Below are 13109 nucleotides of genomic sequence, written 5' to 3'. Positions count from 1 at the left end.
CAGCTAGACTTCCAGCCGGTGGTTGGCCATAGGGTTTGGTTATCTTGGCTGCCGAGCCCATCAGAGCCTCCGGATGACTCCATCCCTGTTTACCATTAGATAGAACCTCCAAGGGAGACCTTGTGAGCCTAGTTAATCCATAGAACCATGAGAGTTAATAGTCAATTGTTGCTTTAAGGCATGGAATTTTAGGATGGTATATAATAGAGCAATAAAGAACAAGAACAGAAATAAAAGTATTTTGAATAATTAAGGTGTTCTTCCTTTTTTTCAACACTCTGCATGGCTTTTTGAACCAGGTCCTAAGGTGGGTGCTGGGGATTCAAAGACGGGCGAGATGTGAGGTGTAAAGCCTGATGTGTCTGCTTGAGAAACACCTAGCTGCTGACACAGACAAACGAACGGAAGAATGTTATACAGGATGGTGAGTGTTGTTATAAAAATGTGTGGGGATCTTGTGGGATCACATTGCTTTGGGAAAACGAGTCTGATTTTTGGAAGGTGATGAGCCAAGTGAGACGAGAAGACGGAAGGAGAGATCACAAGGCCTTCAGACGGGGGACCCACCTGAGTGCTAGCACGTAGAGAAGCTGGCATGTGGAATCTTCCTGGAAGTGCAGCTATTTCAGGGAAGCTGGGCCGTGGGCAGTGAGGCCTGGATGTGAGGGCAACGTGGCTAAAGATGTGGTGATGAGAAGGATGGCAGAAGGCTCCAAACAGGTCCTTGTGTCCTGTTGAAGGAGTTTGGATTTTATTCTTTTTAATTTTGTCCTTCAACAATTAAATGACAATCAAGATGTTCTAGTGTTTGTATTAGAGGGTTTTGAGGACAGGCAGAGCGTCATATTATCCAATTTATAATTCAGAATTATGGTGTCAGAAATAGATTGGGGTAGAGTAGGGAAGGCAGGATCATAGCAGAGACTCTAGGAGGCAGTGCCAGTAATTGAGGCATGGCAGTGGGAGTGAGGTTGGAAAGGAGATGGATTCAGGATATGTTAAGCAGGTGGAACTCGAGTGCTGAATTTGTAAGACAAGGGAGAGGGAGGAATCCAAAATGAGTTCCAGCTTTCTAACTTGGGAAAATGAATAGATGATGATGTCATTCGCTGAGCTGTGGCTAAGGGACAATGACACACACTTTGACTGCTGAACTGAAAGCCTATGTTAGGCATGGATGTGGACATGAACAGTAGAGCAGTGGTTGGGGAGCTCTAGAGGTTAAGAGAGGAACCTGAGCAAAGGTCTGGACTCAGAGGTCATGGGTGTGCAGGAAGGGCCTGAGACCATGGTGCGAATGAACACAGAAGGGAAGTGGGCAATATGTTAGTAGAATTCTGCCCGGGACTTCCAGGGAATGGCCATATCCAAGGGAGAGTTAGGAGAGGCCTGTAACGGGATTGAGAAGGAGTCATCGGACAAGTAGAGGAAATGAGGCGAAGAAGCCAGGGGTAAGAGAGGCGTGAGAAGGACAGAAGAGACGATGGCATAAAATGCTACAAAGGGGAACATTGGATGACCGCATGGATGACCTTGGGGAGATCATGGGGAGATCAGCTTCAGTAGAGTCCTGAGGGCAGAGGAGGAGACGCGGTGGACTCAGGACGGAATGAGAGGGGAGGAAGTTGGGGTGATACAGGCAGATGATCTAAGGAAGCAGAAGAAGAATTTTGTTTGTTTGTATTTTTTACCAAGATATAATTAACATAATGTATTATTTCCAGGCCCATAACATAGTGATTCAATATTTGTATATATGATCATATCTTTTTTGAAGATAATAGTGGTGTGAGTGTGTTTATAAACAGCCAAAAAAAATACGTTAGAGCTGAGGAGACTGAATGTGTGGCTACAAAGAGGGAGGGGCACTGACGGGCGGGCGGAGAGACAGGCCTTGGATGGGGGGTGGGGGGAGTAGCAGGGGACAGGTAGGAGCCCTCTGTGAGTACACGACAGGATGACCATCCGAGAAAGGTGGAGAAGGTGGTGGACTGGTGTCTTCTACAAGAACGATGAGGACCTGGAAAGGCTGCCGTGGGATAACAAGCTAAGGCTGGCTCAGGGCACTGAGAAGGATGGCCTCGTGGCTCTCAGGACTGAGTTAAGATGTAAAAGAATGGATTTTTTATTGTCATTAATGTGCATAGGTGTGTGATCTCTTTCTCCCTATACTTGGCAACTCAGGTATGGCAGTAAAGAAATGAGTGATTGGACTGACCCAGAGTTATGATTTCTCTGGGCAGGTGCAGTGGGTTCACAGATGGGGTGGGATAAAGTTGAGACCACTGACCGACGAGTGGTGGGGGTTTCAGACCAGGGTCCAAGAAAGGACTGGAAGACTCATTGAGGTGGCCAAATGGGTGCTAAAAGGAGGGCGCTGAAAAGACGAGAGGTTGTGGTTGGAAAGAGGGGCTGTGCGGATTCGATGGGGTTTCCTTTTGGGCGCGAAAGACACAGGTGATGCAGGACCGCTGGGGAAAGGGTTGCGAGCTCTCAGTGGAGAATGCTCTCATGTCAGGAAGTCAGAAGACCATAGGTGACAAGGAAGGAAAATGACAGAGCTACAGTGCATGAGCCTCAACGTAGGGAGAAGATGCAGAAAGTTTATAAGCAGGAACTCAGGGAGCAGTGATATTTGAGCTGGGCTTCGGTGGGTCAGTAGGAGTTCTCCAGGCAGATGAGAGCAGTGACGGAGAACCTTCAGATACAGTCGGTAGCACCTGGCAGTGCTTAAGTTCTCTTTCAGCACAGTATCTCCCGGGGCACAGAGCTCACACATACATACCCTACTTCCCTTTTTTCTTTTTTTCCCCCCAGACCATGGCCATTCTAGAAATAAAATCTCATGAAATTAACATAACCTTATCTCCTGGACACGTAAGCAAATTTGATTTAAATCTTGCCTGCGTTTGCCAGTTGTACAGTCTGGATAACCCGGTTACCACTATTTTCAAGAGAAAATGGTAAGAATTATCTTTGAAGAGTGACGCTTTGATGCCTTAACCAGTATGTGTATTTTAGAGCCCATTAGTTGTCCGTGACCTGTCTTCATCTTCTGTCCTCTGGAAGCTTCTGTGATTTGAGAAAGACTGTGGGCTTGCAGACCAGCCAGAGCTGGCCCTGAATCTTGCTGACACCATATACTGGCTGTGTGACATTTAACAGCCTGCATAACCTTCCCTGGTTGCCGTTTCCTCCTCTGTGACGTGGGGATGACATGCCTGTCCAGCGTCACGAGCACGACAGGAACTCATGTCAGTAAGGGCGATGACCCAGAACGCGCACCCGGGAAGCATCCTCCGGCTCTCCGATCGCCCCTGCCTCTCCCAGCTCTGTTCTCGGATGTCGGCTCCTTCCAAGCACTTGGCCGCTGACCCTTACTGTCTTTCTCTCAAAAACTGACTTCCCCATACTTGTCTGTCCTCTGGCTGCCACAGTTCACGCAAACACATCACAGTTGCCTGAAAGCATTTTCTTTCCTGAGTCTTGACTTCTAGCTTAGAAAGACCCAAGAGAAACAACAAGGAGAGGGAGAGTGGGAGGGGGTGAAAGGGAGCTCTTAGTGGACTCCTGGAGACCCGGCGGAGAGTAAGGGCAGAGCAGGAAACGGAGAACAGATGCTAGAACACACAGGAGACGCCTTCACAATAAAATCTCCAGCAGTACGCCTGCTGCCTCGCTTTGCTGAAGGTGACTGATAGCTTGTTATCATTTCTTTGTGTTCTTACTGCCTCCTGAAACAAAATGTTCTTTGAATAGGAAGCGGAAAATCATTTAAAAACTAAATCTCTCCAGTGGTTTGTCACGTTCTTTTAAAAAATATTTTTTCACCAAAATGTAATCCATATTTTGAATTTCTCCTACTTGCCGGACTTGTTTTATATGTTGTTTCTTTTAGAGGTCTGCGGCCAAGACAAACTGCGACTCTGTTCATCCTCTCAGAATAGAGTAGCCCATTGTCTATAAGGGAACGGTGCTCTCTGGGGTTGTGCAGCTTGGTTGCTCTGAGAATCAGGGAGGCTTGGCTGAGTCTTCAGAGACAGGACACTGAGATCCTCAAAGCTGCCAAACCCCGTGGCTCCTTCCCCTTTGCCTGTTGGTGCTTATGCTACATAGTCCGTGCACATTTCTTTGCAACTAGGTAACAACTGCAGGAAAAAAGTTCGTAATGTGAATGCGAAGCCCTTAACACAAATAATTCACAAAAGAAATACAAATGGCCAGTGAGCCTATAAGAGAAGGTCCTGCCTCTCTGGTAATGACTGTAAAGCCACATACAACAGCAAGACAAGCTGTTTGGACTGATTTGACATAAAACATGTCATTTGGCATAAACTGACAAATGACAAAAACCATTTGGCGTAAGACAATAGCCACTGCTGGTGCGGAGGTGAAGGGGGCCTGGAGAGAGTGTCCGGAATGTCAGCACTGGTCATTACTGGGCGGTGCGGCCCGGATGGCTTTCTTTTTATTCTCTCTATGTCTGAACGTGGCCCTGTCTGGTCCCAAGCCGACGGACACACTCCATGATTGTCATACATCAGGTGGGGAAATTAGGGATGCCTGAGTGGCTGTTATGCTTCCAAATCTTGATTTGGGCTCAGGTCATGATCTCAGGGTCATGGGATCAAGCCCCACCACCCCCGACCTAGGGCTCTGTGCTTGGGGCGTGGTGTCTGCTTAAGAATGTTCCCTCTCCCTCTGCCCCTCCCCACCCTGCATACATGCCCACATGTGTTCTCTCTCTCTCTCTTTCTCTCTTAAGAAAATGGGAAAGTAAAAGGGGGATGATCTAATTAATGTTTTAAAACTTTCAAATGAAAAATGTTAAATATACACAAATACACAAAAGTAGGTAAAACAGTATGATTAACTTTCTGAGAACTGTCTCTAAATTCAGTACTTAATGTTTTTTCTGCCTCTCTCCATTATTCCTTTTCTTTCCTTATTTTCCCGTTCTTCCCCCCCACCCCGTTTTTAAAGATTTTAATTATTTATTTGACAGACAGAGATCGCAGGTAGCAAAAAGAGAGGCAGAGAGAGAGAGGGAAGCAGGCTCCCCGCTGAGCAGGGAGCCCGATGCGGGGCTCGATCCCAGGACCCTGAGATCTTGACCTGAGCCGAAGGCAGAGGCTTAACCCACTGAGCCACCCAGGCGCCCCTTCTCTGCATTATTTTTAAGAAAATTCCTGTCACATTTCATCTGAACCCTAACTATTTCCACATATATTTCTTTGAAAAGGGATATTTTCTCACAACCACAATTCTATTTTCATGTCCAACAAAATTAACAAAAATCCATTAATAACTTGTGAGTCCAAATATGCCTTCACATTTTCTCAGTTACCTCAAAGAAGACTTTTAGAGTTGATTTGTTTGAATTAGGACCCAAATGAGGTCCAGTCATTGTGCTTGATTGTAATGCCTTTTAGTCTCTTTTTAGTTTGCAACGGATCTGCCACTTCCCTCCCCCGTTTTTGGTCCTTGACTTATTGAATAAACTATCTGAGTTGTCCTAGAAATTGTACCAAATTCTGGATTTGTGTATTTGCTCTCCTGCTGCCTTGCAAACTGAAGTTTAGATCTGAATCTTGACTAAATTCAAGTGTAACAGTTTTTGGCAGTACTCTTTCATAAGTGGTGCTGTGTATTTCTTATTGCATTACATTACACAGTACACAATGTCTGGCGGTCTCATTTTGAAACATGCTAAAACTGATCAGCGGTTCAGAGAGCAGCCTGATCTTTCCATTGTAAAGGTTCCTGCCATCCTTTTTCCTAATGTCTTTAGCATCTCTTGATATGCATTGCCTGAATTGTTATTTCATTACTGGTTATAAATGGTGATGTTCCAATTTTATTAATCCTTTTGCATTTAATAACTGTAATTCTTCTCTATCAAAAGAAAAATTCCTCATCAGCTAGGTCTTTTTTGATTTTTCTAAAATGTAGCCATACAGGACAGGTCAGATAAATGCATAGTTCCTAATCTTGTCCACATTAAAGTCCTACAAGCAATGACAAGCCAGTAACAAGGAATAGCCATAATGCCCAGATTGTGGTCTCTAAGTGACATTATACATCACAAGGAATTAGGGCTTTGTGGAAAAAGGGCTGATCCAAAGGCGAGGCTGGAAATAAGATAATAATGAACTGTAGTACCAGTAAGCAAAGACTCTGTCAAAAGCAAACAGACAAACAAACCGAAAACAGGACTTCATCATAAAGATCTCCCAGGAGCTGGTTTGAGGGAGCTCTTTTGGTACAAGATGGGGTACTTTGAGAATAAAAAAAAAAAAAAAAAATGGCAGCTGCGATTGATTGACTCATCTTGAATACATTTTATAAGTCTGTGAGTTCATAATGATACAGACCAAAAATAAGAACAGGTTGAGAACCACAAAACCGCCTGCTAAAAGAAAAGCGAACCCACAGGTAGCCACTGCAGGAAAGTAGGACACCAACTCCTTCCTCGGGAAATGAGTAAATTAAAGTGGAAGCTGATTGTGTTCGTGAAAGGGCACCATGGCTGCTGTGAGAAGAGAAAGTGGTGGGAAGGCGAGTGTGCAGACAGGGAGACTTGCCTTGAAATCCAGGGACTGTGCAAACGTCCGAGGTAGACAGACGAGCGAGCTGGTCTTTGATCTCCCGGAGCTCACATTTCCAGGGGCGTAGACGACCGCCTTGCGGCAGCCAGCGGACCCCTAGCAGCCATGGTCGGTGCTGACCCAGGATCTGGACGGCCTTACCTGGGCAGGGGCGGGAAGGGAACGTTGAGTGCCTGCGGGGAAGGGGCCGAGGAAGGCAGGCTGGATCTGACCCAGCCTAGCCACAGAGAGGACTCGATCACCCTGTTTTCAAGTTTTTACTTTAGCTTCAGTCAGTTCTAACAGCCAGTGTTGGGTCAGTTTCAGGGGTATGGTAGAGTGACTCGACACGTCCGCAAGCCGGCCGCCCACCACAAGGGCCCGTCTGAATCCCTGTCACTGTCTCACCCGTCCGTGCCTCCCGCCCTCCCAGATCTCTTTGGTGTCGTCTCCATCTCTCTGTTTGTGCCATCACACATGGAACTGGGGAGGAGGTGCTCGCTGGGCCAAGTGAGAGGAGATGGCCAGGAAGGTCAGGAACGGGGAGATGAGCACGAGAGAGAGCCACGGCAAGGCCCCCAGAACTGAAGGTGTGGACGGGCTTAGCTCAGCCGTGTTGTGCTGTGCGAATGCCTGAAGCATTAGACGTGATACGTCATCAAGACACTCCTAGGCAGACAGAAGTGAAAATTGGGCAGACTCTGGCTGAGGACCATGCGGAGGGTGATGCCGGAGGAGGTCACACAACCAGAGGCTCTGCAAAAGCCTGCCATCCTCAGGAGTGCGAAATAGCCTCTGCCCACCGGGAGGGAAACAATTTGGACTCGCTGTTTATGCGCAGACTTTTAGAGAAGGGTTACAGCCTGGTACCAAGCTAAGTGGAAGGATTAAGCAACTATTTCAAATAATAATCAATGATAGCAATTCAGGTCTGGCAAGAATGCAGTAAAACCACTCCTTTCACATACTACTGGTCAGAGTTAAATCAATACTATCCTCCTGGAAAACAATTTAATAACTCATTGAAGATTTCTAAAAAATGTTCTTTTTTCAACTTTATCTAAGTTACTGAGTTCACTAGCCTAGAGCTGTTTATATATCCTTTTTTATTTTTAACCTCTTAGTGTCTGTAAGGGCTATAATGTTTCCTCTCTTATGGTTGGTATTGTCAGTTTGTATCTTTCTTTGTTTCCTTTGGCTACAGGTTTACCAGTTTTATTGACTTTATTTTTTTAATCTATTTTTCTATTACCTATTTTCCATTATTTTCTGTCATTATTTCATTGCTTCTACTTACTTTTGGTTTAATTTGCATTGTTTTAATCATTAAAAAAACCAGTAAGCAAAGCCCAAACATGACTCCAGGACATACCAGAATTCTCTCTTTTTCAGGTAAAGTAAAAAGTTTCGGTTTGAATAAAGAAGAGTAGAGAGCTCCCAGCCTCTGAGGACGTCAGCATCTCCATTAGACCAAGTAAGTCAGTATTTGCTTTCCTAGAAACAAAAATTGCTAGAGAAACATTGTCCCTGGAAAGGGATAGGGGGCAAGAAAAACAATTTATTTTACTTTTCAGGTCAGTTTCTGTATTCAGTATTCCCAGTATATCTCATAAAAGTACTTTGCTTTCCTCAGTTTAGAAAAAAAGAAAGTCAGGGAATGATCTTTATCACTCACCTCCTGAGACCATCTTGACAAAAACTAATGAACAATTGTGAGGTGCCCCATGAACGCAGCTTTGAAGTATAATTGCCAATGTGCTAATTAAGAATTCACCAGAGTGTCAACATACCGACAGAGATTGAGATTCTCCAATTTACTTGAGAAAATGATTATGCTTCATAACTGAGCTGTTACTGTCATCATCCAGAGCGACAGGTGTTTACATACACAGGCCCCTGAGCCAGCTGAGCACTCGCTGCTCCGAAGAGTTCATGTCTTCACTAGGGTCCAAGGCACATGTAAAGAGAAAAGCGGTCCAGGCTGTGCCAATCTAAGTGCCAAACGAGTGGTGCAAGGGAGTCTGGGGTGCTCCATTGTTAAGCGTCTGCCTTCGGTTCAGGTCACGATCTCAGGGTCCTGGGATGGAGCCCTGCATCGGGCTCCCTGCTCGGCGGGGAGTCTGCTTCTCCCTCTCCCCCTCCTCTTGCTTATGCTCCCTCTCTCGCTGTGTCTCTCTGTCAAATGAATAAATAAAATCTTTTTAAAAAACGAGTGGTCCAGAACTTTAGAAATTCAAAGGGTCACAGAATAGAAGGGCTGTGATCCAAGATGAGTGAGGGCGTTAGGGAGAATTTTATGGAAGAGATGAAATTTATTGGTACTTTAAAGGGAAACACCAACGGAAACAAGAAAAAATGAAAAGAATCCACTGAGAGGAGTCAGAGTAAGCAAATGTGTGCAGGAAAAAGGGCTTATAATGCACTTTTGAAATAAGCAGAACAGTTGCCACCTGAGTCCCTAGGACAGTTACACGTCGTGAAATCACCAGTGCCCCGGTGTGTTTCATGTGAAATGGCTTGCATGTACCTTGCACGGAACTGGTGGGCCCATGACGCTTGGCCAGGCGTGGGGGTCGTTACACTAATATCGTAGCAGAGAAACCTGAGGCTCAGGAGCAAAGTCAGAGTGAAGCCGGCAAGTGCAGTCTCTGAACCCACCTCCACACCACAGCTCAGTGAGGACTTGGAGAAACAGCCTGAAGGGATTTGGGTTTTATCATGTGAGCAGTGCGGGTACACTGGTGGTTCGAATTCTTTGCAGGATATACTCAGTGAAGGGTTCCAGGAGGACAAACGCGATGGAATTCTGTAAGAGCGATTGCAGAGGGAGCTGGGAGGAGGAAGGAGCGATGGCCCTGCTGTGGGGCCTTACTCTCCAGCGGAAGCTGTGGGAACCGGAAGGAAAAGGTGTAAAGACACTTTTCCAAATGTCCGGGCTTCAACACATTTTTTAAAAAATTAAGGCTTTACCAGTCCTAAGTTGAAGGAGAAGGAGGGAAGGATTTGTATGTGTGGCTACCAGGATAGGCTGCCTGGGGAGGAAAAAGAATATATTCGATTTGGGGTACGGTGACTGAAGCACAGGTGAGGCGTCCAGGCAGAGACATGCAGCGGGGCACAGGAGTCCGTAGAGTGCTGGGATTTACAAGTGACCCTGAGGGGAACATATAAGTCGAGGTCAAGTTCAAGTAAGACTCTTTGAGGAATTCTCCTATCATAGCTGATTCTTCCTAAAGGATCGATTCTGCCTTATATGCTCCATATAGTTGAAGAGAAGTCTCATGCTCTGGAGAGACGATGAAAAGTTATGGAAAATCAAAGCTTTGAAGGAAGTCTTTGCATTAGCTGTAGCACCATCTGGCAGTATTTAAATTTTCTTTTTTAAAAAAATTAAATTGATTTATTTATTTTCAGAAAAACAGTATTCATTATTTTTGCACCACACCCAGTGCTCCATGCAATCCATGCCCTCCATAATACCCACCACCTGGTACCCCGACCTACCCCCCCCCCCGCCGCTTCAAACCCCTCAGATTGTTTTTCAGAGTCCACAGTCTCTCATGGTTCACCTCCCCTTCCAATTTCCCCCAACTCCCTTCTCTTCTCCATCTCCCCATGTCCTCCATGCTATTTGTTATGCTCCACAAATAAGTGAAACCATATGATCATTGACTCTCTCTGCTTGACTTATTTCACTCAGCCTAATCTCTTCCAGTCCCGTCCATGTTGCTACAAAAGTTGGGTATTCATCCTTTCTGACGGAGGCATCATACTCCATAGTGTATATGGACCACATCTTCCTTATCCATTCATCTGTTGAAGGGCATCTTGGTTCTTTCCACAGTTTGGCGACTGTGGTCATTGCTGCTATAAACATTGGGGTGCAGATGGCCCTTCTTTTCATTACATCTGTATCAGTTGAGGCAGACCGCCCGCACGTCAGACCTCCCGTCTCCCCTCTCCATGGTGCTGTAGGGGATAAAAGAGCGGCTGTCATTTGGAGAACTCCTTCACCCTTTCCGGACCTGTCACCCTTCCCTGCATTTGGGCATCATCTTAGCTCCCGCTGATGCAGTTCTCTTCAGTGAGAGAAGCACTGACCAGCAGAGTCTGCAAGTGGTTAAGGGACTTCCATGTTATGTTTCCATGAGTATTTGCTTCTTAAAGAGGGCCGCAGAGCCACGGCCATATTGTACGCAGCGTAAGTAATTGTCCACAGTAGAGTGTCACCTTCACCGCGCCGGGAGGGCAGAGGGCAATGGGGAGGAACCTTTCCTGCGGCCATCCAAATGCGGCCGGGCTCATTGCAGAGACTCCGAGCTCTGACGACCGTGGGCCTCCCCTCTAACCAAAGCCCACCCCCCACAGCAAAGCCTCAGCCACCTTCCCTGGGGGGTCGAGGGTGGGGCGGGTGAAAGAGACGAAGTACGTTCCCGGATAATGGGGTTTTCTCGTGGTTTTCCACGCTGGACTTTCTGGAGTCCATTTGGCTTTAGCGTGTCAGTCACAATAGAACACTTTTTCTAAGGTTCAGCTGTTCAGCTCTCTCTGCCTCTACCAGCCCACGGCTGATAAGATCCGGAATGGCTGGACCTGGAGTGTGGCTGCTCTAGTGTGTTCCTAGGTTGACGAGCCAAAGGACCCCCTGGGCTCTGTGCAGCCCCGCGGGGCTCACCCGGGCTCCATCGAAGGGCTTTCGCACGTAAATCCTTCCGGAAGCGGAGTGTTGGCTGGCCTAGAGGTTCCAAATTGCTTCCCGTCCAGGGGGCGTCAGAGTCATCTGGGAGGGGTCTCAGTGTTAGAAAGTGGACGTTGTCCTGTCTTTCATTTCAGCAGGGACATGACTGAGGCTGGCTCGTTTTCTAAGTCTTACTTCAGGGGAGAACATTCAAAGCATGTCCCCCATGGGATGCGCTGGTTCCAGCTGACCCTGAAAAATACCAGCACGAGTGTCTGTGACTAAGGACTCGCCTTCCCAGTGGGACCGGGGTTTGCCTTGCAGAGGCATGTTCCTCTCACCCAGAGGGACTTGCTTTGGAAGAAATCACAGACCTGGTTTCTGACTGTTTTCTGTGAGCCTGTGTTTGATGGAGTATAACTCTGTCAGGAACCAACCTTGTAAAGGGGCCCCTTCAGGGTGTCACATATTTTGGTTTTGTTTGTTTTTGTTTCTTGCTGCTGGTGACAAATTCTGAGTAGAGAGTCTGTCCACCACTTTCTGGGTCGCTCCCTCCGTGCTTGGGAGCTGGGTTTCAGTGGTACGCGGGAGAAAGCTCGCATTCCTGCCGCCTCCGGCAGGAGTCTTCGAGGTACGACGTGTTCTCCTTGCTTTGCTGAGATGACATAGACTCAGATTCGAGCATCCGCTGTGCATTATGATTTGGGGAGGAACAGAGTTTCATAAATTTCGCATGTCTGTCCCGGGTAGATGTTCCCTTTCAGAGCTGAGCAACTGGTGTGGTTTTATGGGGAGAGAGAAGAAGCCTCTGCTCCCAGTTTAATTCACTCTTTGAATCAAGACGTCTTAGAACTCTGAGTCCATTTTACAGAGAAAATGACTGAGACACGAGGGTCCAGCAGCACTTCCTCATGAGTCTGCAGTGACCCTTGGTACTGAGTTAATGATTTGTCTATCTCAGGAAGCTGCGAGCTTTTGTGGTTAAAACATTGTTTTTGACTCATCTCAGTGTCCCCTGCCCCCAGCTGGGACGTTAATGGGCATGTGAAATGGTATTTGATGGCAGCCGTTGCCATCAGTGTTATCGTTGCTGCCTTTAAACGGGGCCGCGCTCCCTGCGCAGGGGACTGTCGACACCGAGGAGTTCAGATGGTCCTGTCGGGAGCGCCGGGTGACTTCCCAGTGACATGTTCAAATAAGGGGCGGCCGCATTTGAGCCACGGGGTCTTTTCAACCTCTCACCCCCCGCGCAACCCCTATATCCAGTTGACCCTGGAATGACATGGGTCGTGTCATGGGTCATGACCTTTGAACTGTGTGGTTCCACTTACACATGGGTTTTTTCTCAAAAAACATAGCACAGAACTGTGAACATAGTATCTTTTCGTTATGATTTTCTAATAACATTTTCTTTTCTCTGGTTTACTGTGAGACTACGGATAACACACAACGCGCACGTGTTGGTCGGCTGTCTGTGGTACTGGCTGGGCTTTGGTCGCCAGTAGCTGTGAGTGATGAAGTTTGGGGGTCAAACACCCGAAGCAGACTTTCAGCTGCGTGTGGGGCCGGCATGCCTAACCGCCACGTTACCAAGGGTCACTCGTGCGTGATCCTCCACTCTGCCCTAGATGAATTCTGTAGCACAGTGTGGCAGCAGTGGCAGCAGTGACAGTGGGCCGGCTTGGATCCACTGCCCCTTTGCCTGACATCTACCCCTCTTCACCCCCATCTGTTGAATGGAGGCCCGTGGAAGGCCCTGGGGTGTTTCAGGTGCGGTTATTCCTCCAAGACCCAAGTGCAAAGATTTCTCCTGTGCTGCTTGCTTTACCTCATTCTTTGTTCCC

General features: G+C 47.1%; 1 long non-coding RNA gene across 1 annotated transcript in view; it reads left to right on the top strand.

Annotated features, from left to right (window-relative positions):
- The first annotated feature begins 302 nt into the window (after positions 1 to 302).
- The window catches only part of LOC131814765 (uncharacterized), a 106699-nt gene continuing 93892 nt past the window's right edge, over positions 303 to 13109 (top strand). The window contains exons 1-3 of the long non-coding RNA XR_009347446.1: positions 303 to 424; positions 2818 to 2963; positions 7980 to 8061. This is a non-coding gene — a long non-coding RNA (uncharacterized LOC131814765). The remainder of the gene's footprint in view (positions 425 to 2817; positions 2964 to 7979; positions 8062 to 13109) is intronic.

This window comes from Mustela lutreola, chromosome 14 (genome assembly GCF_030435805.1).
Source record: "Mustela lutreola isolate mMusLut2 chromosome 14, mMusLut2.pri, whole genome shotgun sequence".
Classification (NCBI taxonomy): Eukaryota; Metazoa; Chordata; class Mammalia; order Carnivora; family Mustelidae; genus Mustela; species Mustela lutreola.
This window is presented reverse-complemented; position numbering and strand designations above follow the sequence as displayed.